Below are 6,970 nucleotides of genomic sequence, written 5' to 3' on the forward strand. Positions count from 1 at the left end.
CTGCCAAACCCTCCAGGATTTCCAAACCCTCCGGGGTCCCCAAACCCCCCAGGAGCCCTGTCAAACGGCAGCACCCTTTGACAAGAAGCGGCGCTGGCAGCAGGGGAGGGGACAGGAGCTGCCCCAGCCCAGGCAGCGAGGCTGAGCTCCGCCAGCGCTGCAGGCTCTGTCCCGGGAAGCTGCTGAGAAGGGGGGCACGGCCACACTCCCGGGAGGGGGCATTGCCAGGGAGTTTATGCATTGCCGTGGCCTGAATGGGGGCACAGCTTCCACAGCATAGAAGGAAGAGCTGCTTCAGTCAGAAGGTCTTAGTTGGAGGTGAGAAAGGGATAACCTAAACCTTTCAGAGGTGCTGCTGCTGTGCTGTAGCAGCCAGGGCGAGGACTTGGATATTATTAGAAAATGCATTAACAGAAGCCTGGATGGAGGGTCTGAGCTGATGGAAGCTTTAACAAACGTGTATTTAATTTCGATATGAAGACTATGCTGAGCAAGGAATTCTGGTTGGGAATTTTTCGTGTTGAGAATTGGAAGCCTCTGGGTGCTTCGCCTTTGTCCTCAGCAGGGATGAGTCTGGGACGTCCAAGACAAGGGGTGGTGTTTGATAATGGCTGTGAAATGAGCCCCAGAGGGAACACCCTGCCCCAGGAAAGGGCTCCGGGGTTCCGGGTTTGCCCCCTGCCCTGATGCCCAGCAGGGGAAGGTGTCACTTCGTTTGTGAAACACAAGGATAGGAAAATCAGGATGACTCAAATGTCACACGCTATCCCTCGGCTCCAGCAGCCCAGGGCAGCTCCCAGAGCTGCGAGCAGCAATTCGGGGCTCAGCGTTTCCCGCCTGCCCGGTGCCGCCGCTGGCGGGGGGAGCGCGCTCAGCCCGGGGGTGGCACCGGGCTGCTCCGGGGGACGTTCCGCGGAACCGTGTCCCGCCAACCGCGTGGGCATCGTCACGCCAGCCCCGGGGCGGGAGCTGTCCGCAGCCGCTGGAGGGAGCGAGGAAGCGGCGGGGGGCGGCGAGCGGGGCTGCGGCAGCGGCGGGGGAGAGTGCGGGCTAAAATGGCCACGGCGGGCTGCGGGTGTGGGCTGTGCCATGCGGAAAGGGCTCATCCCCGGGCGGCACGCCGGGAAACGGGCGGCAAACAGCGCCGGGGAACGCGGGGAGCGGCAGGGGGGCGGGCAGCCCTCGGCCCCGGCGCTGGGGAGAGAGGTGCCGACCCCCTGAAAATGCCCTTTGTGATGGACTGGGCATGGCGTTTCAGAAGATGAGGGTTAGAGGGGCTCCTCTCTGAATTTCTGGGTCCCTGACCTGGTGCCGCCCCATCTCCTGCACCCCGGAGGCGGATCTCCCTTCCCACTGCCGGTGCCTGTGGGGGTAGCGGGCTCCTCAAGTTCGGGGAGTTGCTCGGGAATAAATATTTTATATTTTGTCTGAAAGGAAAAAAAACAAAAACAATGGAGCGTCAGGTTCCTAAAAATGCCACATACAAGCTTAGGGGAGGGGAAGTTTGCTCGGTATCAAGGAGCCACCGAAGCATCTCAAAACACAAAATAAATGGTAATATTCACATATGCTTAGAAACGTTAATTTTCACACGTTAGTATTTCCACACGGCTGAAAAATGAAGGCTGAAGCGTTGTCCCTGCTGCACCCACCCATTCGCCGTGCGGTGCAAGCCAGGCTGTCATTTCAGCATCAGGAATGTGCACTGGATCCAGCCGTGACACTGTCCTTCTTCCGCCTGTGTTCTTTTGGCACATGAAGTCACCAGCAACAGACAAACCAGGGGATTCACGGTGGGCTGTGCAAAGAGGCTGCGGTGCTCGGACACCAGCGGTGCCACCCCTCTCCCCGGTGGCTGGTGGAACGATGCTTTATCTCGAGTTTAAGGGCTCAACCTGACCCTGAGCCATTTTTAACCCGAGGTGGGAAGAGCCCTCCCTGGGTGTCTCTCTCTCTGCTTTGAAAAATCTTTCACTGGCTACACGGCAGCCGATTTCCTGGTGTTTTTCCTTTTGTAGCTCTGCCACCTGAAGCAGACCCACTTTCTCAGGGTTTGATGCTCTGCTGCTTGAAGACGCTTTAACTCTCCGGACTTAGAAATAACTCCTAGAGCAGAGCCCCAACAAGAAGGCGTCTAATCTGATATATTCCATTTCCATATTTTGTGCTGCAAGCAGCAATTTGTGGTTCAGCAGCAGCGGCTGAGCAGGGACGAGCATTATCACAGGAATGAATTCCTTCCATCTCATGCCTGAGTATGTGACAAATAAGTCTCGCTCGTGGCATTGTGTCTCTGCTCTTGGGCTGTCAAATTTGACTCCGTTCTCTTTCTTCCTGTCTTTGCCCCGTGCCTTCCCCCGACGCCCCCCACGGTCCCCGTGGCTGAGAACGGCCGCTGGTGCCACGTCCCGAGTGCTGGGAGATCAGGACGCAGAGCTGGGGGGGCACAGGGGCCGTGAACAGCAGCACCCCCGTGGCCGTGGGCTACCGGCGGCCAGCCGGGGGCTCAGCACAGCCCGCTGAGAGCTGGAATTCCACGGGCGGGGAACCTGCGTGGGGGTGCCTGGGACCGCGTCCTGCGAGGGGCTGGGTCACAAAAGGGGCTGCGATGAGCGGGGGGCTGCTGTAGAGAACCAGCCCGGCGGCCGCTGGAGCGGGGCTGAGGGGCTCAGCCACCCCTGGGGGTCCCGGGACCCTCCCCCGCTGGGGCAGGGCGAGCTCTCAAAGGGCTCCCGAAGCATCCCTGCTCCCGGAGAGGAGCCTGGCAGGAGGAGCCGAGGAGCCAGGGCTGAAGCTGCTCGGGGGACGGAGGTCCCCCACCAGCAGCCGGTTTGCGGTCAGGGGTCGCTCTGTGCCCGCACACATCCAGCACTGCTCGATGAGCTCACAGCAAAGCTCCGCCGCGGGCACCGCGCGTACCGCCGCCCTCTCGGTGCCAGCGGGAGCTGTGGCACTTGGAGAGGGACAGGGACGGACACAGGGACAGGGACTGCACCCCCGCCGGTGGGGGCTGCCCGCGTGTGCCGGGGACCGAAGGCAGAGCGGGGCGGCGGTACTGCTCGGTGTGTGGCACTGGTGAGCCCGCTTTCGCGTGGAACAGCCTCCGGTAGCTGAGAAGAGACATTGAAATATTGGAGAGGAGTCGGGGAGAGACGGAGGGATGGCGGGGGGCGCGGGGAGCCCCAGAGTGAGCCGCGGGGGTGCCCGGCCTCCCGAAGGGAATGTTGAGGACATCTTGATCAGCCCGAAAAGTTCTCCCAGGGAAGAAATTCAGGGGCTCGGCTGAGCTTTCATCCAGTAAATGCAGACATGGCAGGATCCAGCGGCTGAGTCCGCACCAGCAGGAGCTGGAGCTGGAATGCGGTGCCATTTTTACCGCGTCAGAAAAAAAACATCCAGGTGGGAGGGCAGAACCCGGTTTGCCTGGCATGGCCGGGAGAGAATTACTGGATCCAGCCCCAGGTTGCTGCGGCAAAAGTCGAACAGAGAAGGGGGTGATCCAGAGCCTGTGGAACAGGGGCGGGCAGTGGGGGGCTGTGGTGGCCCCCCCAGTCTTAAGTCCCGATATTTTATGCACCTCATGGTCCGCCGTGCCCTGCTGGGTTTGTGCCTTTATCAGCGGCTTTTACAAGCTGAATAATCCCTTCTCTCCAGGGCGCTGCCCGCACATCACCACACACGGGCACCTCGAGGAGGGGGGAGAGGCGACTGCGGCGCGGGGCTCCCCCTCACCGGACGCTCCCACGAGCGGCCGCGGTGCTGCGATTCCGAGTGTCTGACGGCAGCCGCGGGGAAGAGGAGCCGAGGGGGGACCCCCACCCCGCCTGGGACCCAGCAGCGCTGTTTGCTGCTGGACTGCGCAGAGGGGTCAGCGGGGACAGGGAGAAGGAGATGGGGACACAGAGACCATGGGGGACCCGGAGGATAGGTGGGGAGGAGAGAGATTCTCCCGGGAGAAGCTGGAACGGAGCAGGGCAGAGCTCAGGGATCCGTCCCGAGTGGGTGCAGCACCGGGGGCTCCGCAAGTCCCGGCGTCGAGGGGAGACGCATAGAGAAGCCGGGGTGCTGGAGGGGGCCCCCAGGGTGGCTGCTGGCGGCGTCCGCCGGCATTCAGGATGAGGGTCCCTCCGAGCCCCCAAAACCGGGCGAGCGGGCAATCCCGGGGACACAAGCCGGCTGCGTCCCGCCGCGGGAGGAAACGTCCCGCGGTCCCGGCAGGGGCGGGAGGAAAACGAATCGGGGCCGAGGAAGCAGGGGAGAGCGGCAGCCCGACGCGTCTGGGGCAGGGTGCGGCTCGACCAGGCAGGGGATGCCCGGACCGGTTCGGCCCAGCCCGGGCGGGGCTTCCATCCGCATTGCCGCAGTGACGGGCGGCGGAGCGCGGCCGGGCCGGCGGGCTCGGCGCGGCGCTGCATTGCAGCACTGCAGGAGCCCCCTCCTTCCCCGCTCCTTCTCCGCCCTCCGCCGCCGCTCGGCTCCGGGGGCCCAGCCCGGGGCACGCACCGGCCCCGCCGCGCTCCGCTCCCGCTCGCACGGGGCATCCGTCGCCGCCGCGCCGGGGTCCCCCGCGTAGTGCCACGTCCGACCGCCTCCCCCGAGCCGGGAGTGCAGCCGTGGGAGAGGGACGTGCACCCAGCGGCGGGGTTCTGTGGTTGGTGTCAGCCCGGCGCTCATCAGCCCCGCGCGGGTGGAGGGACCGGCCGCCCCCGTCGGGGCATTCGCTGTCCCGCCCGCCCGTCCCCGCGCCGCCAGTGCTGTCCTGCGGTTCGTCCCGGCCACCTCCCTCCGTTCTCCTGCCACCCTCCCCGGAGGTCTGGCCATGCCGTAAACCCCGACGGGGTGCCCGGCCTCGCGTGGGCCAACCACTGTCCCCACGGGTTTCCCGCGAGGGAGCCTGGGCTGGTCCCGCGGGGAGCCGGGACAGCCACCGACACCGGGCAAGGCTGAAGGGTGCTGCGCCGGGCGGCACGGCCCCGCCACGGACCCTCCCCGATGGGACTGTCCCCTCGGCCATCAGGACACTTGCACTGCCCATGGGGTGGGCGGAAGGCGGTGACCAGCCCCGCGTTCCCGGTCCGTCGGGAAGGGACGCCGGGGACCGCGCTGCAGCATCCTCCTCCTTGGGGCCAGCGGCCCGGGACTCGGTGCCAGCCTCGCGTGACAGGGTCCTGCATGGACTCGGGCAGCCACGACCCTCGGGTGCTGCGGGCGCGAGGGGAGCGAGGCGATCCCGGTGGCAAGGTGTCGGCGGTGGCCGCGCGTCCCGGGACCAGCCCCGCTGCCGGGTGCGGCGCGGCGGGGGTGGGAGGGAACGGCGACACTGATCTCGGGGGGCGTCCGCCCCGGCACAACGGGGGCCCTTCCCAAGGCTCCCGCTCTGTGTCTGCTTTGGGAAAACGCCAGCACGGTAACAAAATGGCGGGGAAAGGGTGGGATTGTCACGGCGAGCCCTGCGGCGTAGCCCGGCCACCCCCGGCCCCGCCCGCCCGGGCTCGGGGCGCCCGTCCCGGCGGAGGGCAGCGGGGCGGGGGTCCCCTGGGCTGTGCCGCCGCCCGGTCCCGCCGCCCGGCTGAGCTCTGGTGGAGAAGCAGCTGCAGAAAATGGCTGCTCGGCGGAGCCCGCTGAATCCTGCCATGGTGGGGGGGACGGCGAGGAAGCGGCGCAGCCCTCCCCGCCGTCCCCCCTCCGGGGAGCCCCGGTGCAGGCGGCGCGGGGCACGGTCGGAGGTTCCGCAGGGCGGCGGGACCGGAGTAGAGCCCGCCCGCAGGTGAGGCCCGGTGTGTGGCCTCACCTGCGGCGCGCTGGGGGACCGGGGCAGCCTGCCCCGAGCGCGCCAAGCCCCTACCGCTGTGCACGTGCCCGCAGCCCCCGCCCGGTGCCCGCCGAAGCAGCGGCGACTCCGAGCCCCGAGGGGCGCGGCGGAGGGGCGGCCGGTCATCCCCCGCAGCCCCACACGGCGGAGGAGCACCAGCTCCGAAGCCGCTCTGGCAGCGCCCAGTTTTGCTTTCGGTTTAAAATAAAATAAAAATAAAATAGAGAAAAATAATCGGGGCGCGGGCACGCGGTACCGTGCGGCCACGACTTGGCTACGCATCGGCTCCGCGGCGAAGCCGCAACGAAAACTCGACCCGGTGTCGCTGCACCGTGTCGCCGCCCCCCGCCCGTCACGGCGGCGGCCCCCCGCAGCCTGCCCGCAGAGCAGGAGCGGACACGCGTAGGTGCGCGGCTGTCGCCTGCGCTGCCGGAGGCTCCCTCCCCACACCGGTGGTTTTCGCGAGTGTCTGTGGAGTGAGGGGATGTCCCGAAAACGGGATTGTGGGAGCCGAGATGGGGTGGTCCTTTCCCCACCGGAGAGCGGGAACAGCTTCCCCCGCGGCCGGTGTGCACCGTGGCGGCCGGACACTGCCGGCGCTTTGCCGCGCCGTGGGTGCGCATCACGGGAGGCGCCCGCGTGCGCGGAAGCCGCGTCCGCGCCGCGCTCGGTGCAAAGGGCGCCGCTGCCTTCTGTGAATGCCTCGCCTAGCAGCGTTGCCCCCCCGGCCGCCTCCGATTTTTGAGCCTCAGATCGGGGTCACCCCAGCCCGTGCAGCGCCGGGGCCCGTTCCCCCCTTGCCCACGCACGGTCCGGCTCCGCAGAGCAACGGGACCGCCCCGTCCCGCCGGCTGTCTTAGCCCGCGGTCCCTCCGGGTGCTCTGCCGCCAGTGGGGCAGGCACGGTCGGCTTCCTCCGTGCCCCACGTTGCGGAGACAGAGGACCGGTGCTCCCGCCGCACTTCGGGACCGCCGTGGGCTCCCAAGTGCCGTCGGTGTCCACGGAAGACCCGTGGCCAGATGGCGGGTGGGGATCCCCGGGCCGGGAAGGGGCAGCGGGGCGGGCTGGGGGGCGCACGGCAGCCGGGGTCCCGCCGGGAGTGTCCCGTGGGAGCGGGGGGTCCCCGCTCGGTGCCCGCGGGGGTCGCGGCCGGGGGCG

This window comes from Onychostruthus taczanowskii, unplaced genomic scaffold, assembly GCF_017590055.1.
Source record: "Onychostruthus taczanowskii isolate IOZ18803 unplaced genomic scaffold, ASM1759005v1 scaffold30, whole genome shotgun sequence".
Classification (NCBI taxonomy): domain Eukaryota; kingdom Metazoa; phylum Chordata; class Aves; order Passeriformes; family Passeridae; genus Onychostruthus; species Onychostruthus taczanowskii.